Consider the following 12,640-nt stretch of genomic DNA (forward strand, 5'->3'; position numbering starts at 1 on the left):
CAGACGTCACACTATAAGACAGGAGCAGGCGCAGACGTCACACTATAAGACAGGCGCAGTCGCAGACGTCACACTATAAGACAGGAGCAGTCGCAGACGTCACACTATAAGACAGGCGCAGTCGCAGACGTCACACTATAAGACAGGAGCAGTCGCAGACGTCACACTATAAGACAGGAGCAGTCGCAGACGTCACACTATAAGACAGGCGCAGTCGCAGACGTCACACTATAAGACAGGAGCAGGCGCAGACGTCACACTATAAGACAGGCGCAGTCGCAGACGTCACACTATAAGACAGGAGCAGGCGCAGACGTCACACTATAAGACAGGAGCAGTCGCAGACGTCACACTATAAGACAGGAGCAGTCGCAGACGTCACACTATAAGACAGGAGCAGTCGCAGACGTCACACTATAAGACAGGAGCAGGCGCAGACGTCACACTATAAGACAGGCGCAGTCGCAGACGTCACACTATAAGACAGGAGCAGTCGCAGACGTCACACTATAAGACAGGCGCAGTCGCAGACGTCACGCATAAGACAGGAGCAGTCGCAGACGTCACACTATAAGACAGGCGCAGTCGCAGACGTCACGCATAAGACAGGAGCAGTCGCAGACGTCACACTATAAGACAGGAGCAGTCGCAGACGTCACACTATAAGACAGGAGCAGTCGCAGACGTCACACTATACTGCGCCGTCACACTATAAGACAGGCGCAGTCGCAGACGTCACACTATAAGACAGGCGCAGTCGCAGACGTCACGCATAAGACAGGAGCAGTCGCAGACGTCACACTATAAGACAGGCGCAGTCGCAGACGTCACACTATAAGACAGGAGCAGTCGCAGACGTCACACTATAAGACAGGAGCAGTCGCAGACGTCACACTATAAGACAGGCGCAGTCGCAGACGTCACACTATAAGACAGGAGCAGTCGCAGACGTCACACTATAAGACAGGAGCAGTCGCAGACGTCACACTATAAGACAGGAGCAGTCGCAGACGTCACACTATAAGACAGGAGCAGTCGCAGACGTCACACTATAAGACAGGAGCAGTCGCAGACGTCACACTATAAGACAGGCGCAGTCGCAGACGTCACACTATAAGACAGGAGCAGTCGCAGACGTCACACTATACTGCGCCGTCACACTATAAGACAGGCGCAGTCGCAGACGTCACACTATAAGACAGGAGCAGTCGCAGACGTCACACTATAAGACAGGCGCAGTCGCAGACGTCACGCATAAGACAGGAGCAGTCGCAGACGTCACACTATAAGACAGGCGCAGTCGCAGACGTCACACTATAAGACAGGAGCAGTCGCAGACGTCACACTATAAGACAGGCGCAGTCGCAGACGTCACGCATAAGACAGGAGCAGTCGCAGACGTCACGCATAAGACAGGAGCAGTCGCAGACGTCACACTATAAGACAGGAGCAGTCGCAGACGTCACACTATAAGACAGGAGCAGTCGCAGACGTCACACTATACTGCGCCGTCACACTATAAGACAGGCGCAGTCGCAGACGTCACACTATAAGACAGGCGCAGTCGCAGACGTCACGCATAAGACAGGAGCAGTCGCAGACGTCACACTATAAGACAGGCGCAGTCGCAGACGTCACACTATAAGACAGGAGCAGTCGCAGACGTCACACTATAAGACAGGAGCAGTCGCAGACGTCACACTATAAGACAGGCGCAGTCGCAGACGTCACACTATAAGACAGGAGCAGTCGCAGACGTCACACTATAAGACAGGAGCAGGCGCAGACGTCACACTATAAGACAGGCGCAGTCGCAGACGTCACACTATAAGACAGGCGCAGTCGCAGACGTCACACTATAAGACAGGAGCAGTCGCAGACGTCACACTATAAGACAGGCGCAGTCGCAGACGTCACACTATAAGACAGGCGCAGTCGCAGACGTCACGCATAAGACAGGAGCAGTCGCAGACGTCACACTATAAGACAGGAGCAGTCGCAGACGTCACACTATACTGCGCCGTCACACTATAAGACAGGCGCAGTCGCAGACGTCACACTATAAGACAGGCGCAGTCGCAGACGTCACACTATAAGACAGGAGCAGTCGCAGACGTCACACTATAAGACAGGAGCAGTCGCAGACGTCACGCTATAAGACAGGAGCAGTCGCAGACGTCACGCTATAAGACAGGAGCAGTCGCAGACGTCACACTATACTGCGCCGTCACACTATAAGACAGGCGCAGTCGCAGACGTCACACTATAAGACAGGCGCAGTCGCAGACGTCACACTATAAGACAGGCGCAGTCGCAGACGTCACACTATAAGACAGGAGCAGTCGCAGACGTCACGCTATAAGACAGGAGCAGTCGCAGACGTCACACTATAAGACAGGAGCAGTCGCAGACGTCACGCTATAAGACAGGAGCAGTCGCAGACGTCACACTATAAGACAGGAGCAGTCGCAGACGTCACACTATACTGCGCCGTCACACTATAAGACAGGCGCAGTCGCAGACGTCACACTATAAGACAGGCGCAGTCGCAGACGTCACACTATAAGACAGGCGCAGTCGCAGACGTCACACTATAAGACAGGAGCAGTCGCAGACGTCACACTATAAGACAGGAGCAGTCGCAGACGTCACGCTATAAGACAGGCGCAGTCGCAGACGTCACGCTATAAGACAGGAGCAGTCGCAGACGTCACACTATAAGACAGGAGCAGTCGCAGACGTCACACTATAAGACAGGAGCAGTCGCAGACGTCACACTATAAGACAGGCGCAGTCGCAGACGTCACACTATAAGACAGGAGCAGTCGCAGACGTCACACTATAAGACAGGAGCAGTCGCAGACGTCACACTATAAGACAGGCGCAGTCGCAGACGTCACACTATAAGACAGGCGCAGTCGCAGACGTCACACTATAAGACAGGAGCAGTCGCAGACGTCACACTATAAGACAGGAGCAGTCGCAGACGTCACACTATACTGCGCCGTCACACTATAAGACAGGCGCAGTCGCAGACGTCACACTATAAGACAGGAGCAGTCGCAGACGTCACACTATAAGACAGGCGCAGTCGCAGACGTCACGCATAAGACAGGAGCAGTCGCAGACGTCACACTATAAGACAGGCGCAGTCGCAGACGTCACACTATAAGACAGGAGCAGTCGCAGACGTCACACTATAAGACAGGCGCAGTCGCAGACGTCACACTATAAGACAGGAGCAGTCGCAGACGTCACACTATAAGACAGGAGCAGTCGCAGACGTCACACTATAAGACAGGCGCAGTCGCAGACGTCACACTATAAGACAGGAGCAGTCGCAGACGTCACACTATAAGACAGGCGCAGTCGCAGACGTCACACTATAAGACAGGAGCAGTCGCAGACGTCACACTATAAGACAGGCGCAGTCGCAGACGTCACACTATAAGACAGGAGCAGTCGCAGACGTCATGCTATAAGACAGGAGCAGTCGCAGACGTCATGCTATAAGACAGGCGCAGTCACAGACGTCACGCATAAGACAGGAGCAGTCGCAGACGTCATGCTATAAGACAGGAGCAGTCGCAGACGTCACACTATAAGACAGGAGCAGTCGCAGACGTCACACTATAAGACAGGCGCAGTCGCAGACGTCACACTATAAGACAGGCGCAGTCGCAGACGTCATGCTATAAGACAGGCGCAGTCACAGACACAGGCGCAGTTGGAGACGTAGTCGCAGACGTCACACTATAAGACAGGCGCAGACGTCACACTATAAGACAGACGCAGACGTCACACTATAAGACAGGCGCAGACGTCACACTATAAGACAGGCGCAGTCGCAGACGTCACGCATAAGACAAGAGCAGTCGCAGACGTCACACTATAAGACAGGAGCAGTCGCAGACGTCACACTATAAGACAGGAGCAGTCGCAGACGTCACACTATAAGACAGGCGCAGTCGCAGACGTCACGCATAAGACAGGAGCAGTCGCAGACGTCACACTATAAGACAGGAGCAGTCGCAGACGTCACACTATAAGACAGGAGCAGTCGCAGACGTCACACTATAAGACAGGAGCAGTCGCAGACGTCACACTATAAGACAGGAGCAGGCGCAGACGTCACACTATAAGACAGGCGCAGTCGCAGACGTCACACTATAAGACAGGCGCAGTCGCAGACGTCACACTATAAGACAGGCGCAGTCGCAGACGTCACACTATAAGACAGGAGCAGTCGCAGACGTCACACTATAAGACAGGAGCAGGCGCAGACGTCACACTATAAGACAGGAGCAGGCGCAGACGTCACACTATAAGACAGGAGCAGTCGCAGACGTCACACTATAAGACAGGAGCAGTCGCAGACGTCACACTATAAGACAGGAGCAGTCGCAGACGTCACACTATAAGACAGGAGCAGGCGCAGACGTCACACTATAAGACAGGAGCAGTCGCAGACGTCACACTATAAGACAGGAGCAGTCGCAGACGTCACACTATAAGACAGGAGCAGTCGCAGACGTCACACTATAAGACAGGCGCAGTCGCAGACGTCACACTATAAGACAGGCGCAGTCGCAGACGTCATGCTATAAGACAGGCGCAGTCACAGACGTCACACTATAAGACAGGCGCAGTCGCAGACGTCATGCTATAAGACAGGCGCAGTCAGAGACACAGGCGCAGTTGGAGACGTAGTCGCAGACGTCACACTATAAGACAGGCGCAGACGTCACACTATAAGACAGGCGCAGTCGCAGACGTCACACTATAAGACAGGCGCAGACGTCACACTATAAGACAGGCGCAGTCGCAGACGTCACACTATAAGACAGGCGCAGTCGCAGACGTCACACTATAAGACAGGCGCAGTCGCAGACGTCACACTATAAGACAGGAGCAGTCGCAGACGTCACGCTATAAGACAGGCGCAGTCGCAGACGTCACGCTATAAGACAGGAGCAGTCGCAGACGTCACACTATAAGACAGGAGCAGTCGCAGACGTCACACTATAAGACAGGAGCAGTCGCAGACGTCACACTATAAGACAGGAGCAGTCGCAGACGTCACACTATAAGACAGGCGCAGTCGCAGACGTCACACTATAAGACAGGAGCAGTCGCAGACGTCACACTATAAGACAGGAGCAGTCGCAGACGTCACACTATAAGACAGGAGCAGTCGCAGACGTCACACTATAAGACAGGCGCAGTCGCAGACGTCACACTATAAGACAGGCGCAGTCGCAGACGTCACACTATAAGACAGGAGCAGTCGCAGACGTCACACTATAAGACAGGAGCAGTCGCAGACGTCACACTATACTGCGCCGTCACACTATAAGACAGGCGCAGTCGCAGACGTCACACTATAAGACAGGAGCAGTCGCAGACGTCACACTATAAGACAGGCGCAGTCGCAGACGTCACGCATAAGACAGGAGCAGTCGCAGACGTCACACTATAAGACAGGCGCAGTCGCAGACGTCACACTATAAGACAGGAGCAGTCGCAGACGTCACACTATAAGACAGGCGCAGTCGCAGACGTCACACTATAAGACAGGAGCAGTCGCAGACGTCACACTATAAGACAGGCGCAGTCGCAGACGTCACACTATAAGACAGGCGCAGTCGCAGACGTCACACTATAAGACAGGAGCAGTCGCAGACGTCATGCTATAAGACAGGAGCAGTCGCAGACGTCATGCTATAAGACAGGCGCAGTCACAGACGTCACGCATAAGACAGGAGCAGTCGCAGACGTCATGCTATAAGACAGGAGCAGTCGCAGACGTCACACTATAAGACAGGAGCAGTCGCAGACGTCACACTATAAGACAGGCGCAGTCGCAGACGTCACACTATAAGACAGGCGCAGTCGCAGACGTCATGCTATAAGACAGGCGCAGTCACAGACACAGGCGCAGTTGGAGACGTAGTCGCAGACGTCACACTATAAGACAGGCGCAGACGTCACACTATAAGACAGACGCAGACGTCACACTATAAGACAGGCGCAGACGTCACACTATAAGACAGGCGCAGTCGCAGACGTCACGCATAAGACAAGAGCAGTCGCAGACGTCACACTATAAGACAGGAGCAGTCGCAGACGTCACACTATAAGACAGGAGCAGTCGCAGACGTCACACTATAAGACAGGAGCAGTCGCAGACGTCACACTATAAGACAGGCGCAGTCGCAGACGTCACGCATAAGACAGGAGCAGTCGCAGACGTCACACTATAAGACAGGAGCAGTCGCAGACGTCACACTATAAGACAGGAGCAGTCGCAGACGTCACACTATAAGACAGGCGCAGTCGCAGACGTCACACTATAAGACAGGCGCAGTCGCAGACGTCATGCTATAAGACAGGCGCAGTCACAGACGTCACACTATAAGACAGGCGCAGTCGCAGACGTCATGCTATAAGACAGGCGCAGTCAGAGACACAGGCGCAGTTGGAGACGTAGTCGCAGACGTCACACTATAAGACAGGCGCAGACGTCACACTATAAGACAGGCGCAGTCGCAGACGTCACACTATAAGACAGGCGCAGACGTCACACTATAAGACAGGCGCAGTCGCAGACGTCACACTATAAGACAGGCGCAGTCGCAGACGTCACGCTATAAGACAGGCGCAGTCGCAGACGTCACACTATAAGACAGGCGCAGTCGCAGACGTCACACTATAAGACAGGAGCAGTCGCAGACGTCACACTATAAGACAGGCGCAGTCGCAGACGTCACACTATAAGACAGGCGCAGTCGCAGACGTCACACTATAAGACAGGAGCAGTCGCAGACGTCACACTATAAGACAGGAGCAGTCGCAGACGTCACGCTATAAGACAGGCGCAGTCGCAGACGTCACGCTATAAGACAGGAGCAGTCGCAGACGTCACACTATAAGACAGGAGCAGTCGCAGACGTCACACTATAAGACAGGAGCAGTCGCAGACGTCACACTATAAGACAGGAGCAGTCGCAGACGTCACACTATAAGACAGGCGCAGTCGCAGACGTCACACTATAAGACAGGAGCAGTCGCAGACGTCACACTATAAGACAGGAGCAGTCGCAGACGTCACACTATAAGACAGGAGCAGTCGCAGACGTCACACTATAAGACAGGCGCAGTCGCAGACGTCACACTATAAGACAGGCGCAGTCGCAGACGTCACACTATAAGACAGGAGCAGTCGCAGACGTCACACTATAAGACAGGAGCAGTCGCAGACGTCACACTATACTGCGCCGTCACACTATAAGACAGGCGCAGTCGCAGACGTCACACTATAAGACAGGAGCAGTCGCAGACGTCACACTATAAGACAGGCGCAGTCGCAGACGTCACGCATAAGACAGGAGCAGTCGCAGACGTCACACTATAAGACAGGCGCAGTCGCAGACGTCACACTATAAGACAGGAGCAGTCGCAGACGTCACACTATAAGACAGGCGCAGTCGCAGACGTCACACTATAAGACAGGAGCAGTCGCAGACGTCACACTATAAGACAGGCGCAGTCGCAGACGTCACACTATAAGACAGGCGCAGTCGCAGACGTCACACTATAAGACAGGAGCAGTCGCAGACGTCATGCTATAAGACAGGAGCAGTCGCAGACGTCATGCTATAAGACAGGCGCAGTCACAGACGTCACGCATAAGACAGGAGCAGTCGCAGACGTCATGCTATAAGACAGGAGCAGTCGCAGACGTCACACTATAAGACAGGAGCAGTCGCAGACGTCACACTATAAGACAGGCGCAGTCGCAGACGTCACACTATAAGACAGGCGCAGTCGCAGACGTCATGCTATAAGACAGGCGCAGTCACAGACACAGGCGCAGTTGGAGACGTAGTCGCAGACGTCACACTATAAGACAGGCGCAGACGTCACACTATAAGACAGACGCAGACGTCACACTATAAGACAGGCGCAGACGTCACACTATAAGACAGGCGCAGTCGCAGACGTCACGCATAAGACAAGAGCAGTCGCAGACGTCACACTATAAGACAGGAGCAGTCGCAGACGTCACACTATAAGACAGGAGCAGTCGCAGACGTCACACTATAAGACAGGAGCAGTCGCAGACGTCACACTATAAGACAGGCGCAGTCGCAGACGTCACACTATAAGACAGGCGCAGTCGCAGACGTCACACTATAAGACAGGAGCAGTCGCAGACGTCATGCTATAAGACAGGCGCAGTCGCAGACGTCATGCTATAAGACAGGCGCAGTCGCAGACGTCACACTATAAGACAGGCGCAGTCGCAGACGTCATGCTATAAGACAGGCGCAGTCACAGACGTCACACTATAAGACAGGCGCAGTCGCAGACGTCATGCTATAAGACAGGCGCAGTCAGAGACACAGGCGCAGTTGGAGACGTAGTCGCAGACGTCACACTATAAGACAGGCGCAGACGTCACACTATAAGACAGGCGCAGTCGCAGACGTCACACTATAAGACAGGCGCAGACGTCACACTATAAGACAGGCGCAGTCGCAGACGTCACACTATAAGACAGGCGCAGTCGCAGACGTCACGCTATAAGACAGGCGCAGTCGCAGACGTCATGCTATAAGACAGGCGCAGTCACAGACGTCACACTATAAGACAGGCGCAGTCGCAGACGTCATGCTATAAGACAGGCGCAGTCACAGACGTCACACTATAAGACAGGCGCAGTCGCAGACGTCATGCTATAAGACAGGCGCAGTCACAGACGTCACACTATAAGACAGGCGCAGTCACAGACGTCACACTATAAGACAGGCGCAGTCGCAGACGTCATGCTATAAGACAGGCGCAGGCGCAGACGTCACACTATAAGACAGGCGCAGTCACAGACACAGGCGCAGTTGGAGACGTAGTCGCAGACGTCACACTATAAGACAGGCGCAGACGTCACACTATAAGACAGGCGCAGACGTCACACTATAAGACAGGCGCAGTCGCAGACGTCACACTATAAGACAGGAGCAGTCGCAGACGTCACACTATAAGACAGGAGCAGGCGCAGACGTCACACTATAAGACAGGCGCAGTCGCAGACGTCACACTATAAGACAGGCGCAGTCGCAGACGTCACACTATAAGACAGGAGCAGTCGCAGACGTCACACTATAAGACAGGCGCAGTCGCAGACGTCACGCATAAGACAGGAGCAGTCGCAGACGTCACACTATAAGACAGGCGCAGTCGCAGACGTCACGCATAAGACAGGAGCAGTCGCAGACGTCACACTATAAGACAGGAGCAGTCGCAGACGTCACACTATAAGACAGGAGCAGTCGCAGACGTCACACTATACTGCGCAGTCACACTATAAGACAGGCGCAGTCGCAGACGTCACACTATAAGACAGGCGCAGTCGCAGACGTCACGCATAAGACAGGAGCAGTCGCAGACGTCACACTATAAGACAGGCGCAGTCGCAGACGTCACACTATAAGACAGGAGCAGTCGCAGACGTCACACTATAAGACAGGAGCAGTCGCAGACGTCACACTATAAGACAGGCGCAGTCGCAGACGTCACACTATAAGACAGGAGCAGTCGCAGACGTCACACTATAAGACAGGAGCAGTCGCAGACGTCACACTATAAGACAGGAGCAGGCGCAGACGTCACACTATAAGACAGGCGCAGTCGCAGACGTCACACTATAAGACAGGAGCAGTCGCAGACGTCACACTATAAGACAGGCGCAGTCGCAGACGTCACGCATAAGACAGGAGCAGTCGCAGACGTCACACTATAAGACAGGCGCAGTCGCAGACGTCACGCATAAGACAGGAGCAGTCGCAGACGTCACACTATAAGACAGGAGTAGTCGCAGACGTCACACTATAAGACAGGAGCAGTCGCAGACGTCACACTATACTGCGCCGTCACACTATAAGACAGGCGCAGTCGCAGACGTCACACTATAAGACAGGCGCAGTCGCAGACGTCACGCATAAGACAGGAGCAGTCGCAGACGTCACACTATAAGACAGGAGCAGTCGCAGACGTCACACTATAAGACAGGAGCAGTCGCAGACGTCACACTATAAGACAGGAGCAGTCGCAGACGTCACACTATAAGACAGGAGCAGTCACAGACGTCACACTATAAGACAGGCGCAGTCGCAGACGTCATGCTATAAGACAGGCGCAGTCACAGACACAGGCGCAGTTGGAGACGTAGTCGCAGACGTCACACTATAAGACAGGAGCAGTCGCAGACGTCACACTATAAGACAGGCGCAGTCGCAGACGTCACGCATAAGACAGGAGCAGTCGCAGACGTCACACTATAAGACAGTCGCAGACGTCACACTATAAAACAGGAGCAGTCGCAGACGTCATGCTATAAGACAGGCGCAGACGTCACACTATAAGACAGGCGCAGTCGCAGACGTCACGCATAAGACAGGAGCAGTCGCAGACGTCACACTATAAGACAGGAGCAGTCGCAGACGTCACACTATAAGACAGGCGCAGTCGCAGACGTCATGCTATAAGACAGGCACAGACACAGGCGCAGTTGGAGACGTAGTCGCAGACGTCACACTATAAGACAGGCGCAGACGTCACACTATAAGACAGGCGCAGACGTCACACTATAAGACAGGCGCAGACGTCACACTATAAGACAGGCGCAGTCACAGACACAGGCGCAGTTGGAGACGTAGTCGCAGACGTCACACTATAAGACAGGCGCAGACGTCACACTATAAGACAGGCGCAGATGTCACACTATAAGACAGGCGCAGACGTCACACTATAAGACAGGCGCAGTCGCAGACGTCACGCATAAGACAGGAGCAGTCGCAGACGTCACACTATAAGACAGGAGCAGTCGCAGACGTCACACTATAAGACAGGAGCAGTCGCAGACGTCACACTATAAGACAGGAGCAGTCGCAGACGTCACGCTATAAGACAGGAGCAGTCGCAGACGTCACACTATAAGACAGGAGCAGTCGCAGACGTCACACTATAAGACAGGAGCAGTCACAGACGTCACACTATAAGACAGGCGCAGTCGCAGACGTCATGCTATAAGACAGGAGCAGTCGCAGACGTCACACTATAAGACAGGCGCAGTCGCAGACGTCACACTATAAGACAGGCGCAGTCGCAGACGTCATGCTATAAGACAGGAGCAGTCGCAGACGTCACACTATAAGACAGGCGCAGTCGCAGACGTCATGCTATAAGACAGGCGCAGTCACAGACACAGGCGCAGTTGGAGACGTAGTCGCAGACGTCACACTATAAGACAGGAGCAGTCGCAGACGTCACACTATAAGACAGGAGCAGTCGCAGACGTCACACTATAAGACAGGCGCAGTCGCAGACGTCATGCTATAAGACAGGCGCAGACGTCACACTATAAGACAGGCGCAGTCGCAGACGTCATGCTATAAGACAGGCGCAGACGTCACACTATAAGACAGGCGCAGTCGCAGACGTCATGCTATAAGACAGGCGCAGTCACAGACGTCACACTATAAGACAGGCGCAGTCACAGACGTCACACTATAAGACAGGCACAGTCGCAGACGTCACACTATAAGACAGGCGCAGTCGCAGACGTCATGCTATAAGACAGGCGCAGTCACAGACACAGGCGCAGTTGGAGACGTAGTCGCAGACGTCACACTATAAGACAGGCGCAGTCGCAGACGTCATGCTATAAGACAGGCGCAGTCACAGACACAGGCGCAGTTGGAGACGTAGTCGCAGACGTCACACTATAAGACAGGCGCAGTCGCAGACGTCACACTATAAGACAGGCGCAGTCGCAGACGTCACACTATAAGACAGGCGCAGTCGCAGACGTCATGCTATAAGACAGGCGCAGTCACAGACGTCACGCATAAGACAGGAGCAGTCGCAGACGTCACGCTATAAGACAGGCGCAGTCGCAGACGTCACACTATAAGACAGGCGCAGTCGCAGACGTCACGCTATAAGACAGGCGCAGTCACAGACACAGGCGCAGTTGGAGACGTAGTCGCAGACGTCACACTATAAGACAGGCGCAGTCGCAGACGTCACACTATAAGACAGGCGCAGTCGCAGACGTCACACTATAAGACAGGCGCAGTCGCAGACGTCATGCTATAAGACAGGCGCAGTCACAGACGTCACACTATAAGACAGGCGCAGTCGCAGACGTCATGCTATAAGACAGGCGCAGTCAGAGACACAGGCGCAGTTGGAGACGTAGTCGCAGACGTCACACTATAAGACAGGCGCAGACGTCACACTATAAGACAGGCGCAGTCGCAGACGTCACACTATAAGACAGGCGCAGACGTCACACTATAAGACAGGCGCAGTCGCAGACGTCACACTATAAGACAGGCGCAGTCGCAGACGTCACGCTATAAGACAGGCGCAGTCGCAGACGTCATGCTATAAGACAGGCGCAGTCACAGACGTCACACTATAAGACAGGCGCAGTCGCAGACGTCATGCTATAAGACAGGCGCAGTCACAGACGTCACACTATAAGACAGGCGCAGTCACAGACGTCACACTATAAGACAGGCGCAGTCGCAGACGTCATGCTATAAGACAGGCGCAGGCGCAGACGTCACACTATAAG

Source organism: Rutilus rutilus (genome assembly GCF_951802725.1).
Source record: "Rutilus rutilus genome assembly, chromosome: 5".
In the NCBI taxonomy this organism is placed as follows: Eukaryota; Metazoa; Chordata; class Actinopteri; order Cypriniformes; family Leuciscidae; genus Rutilus; species Rutilus rutilus.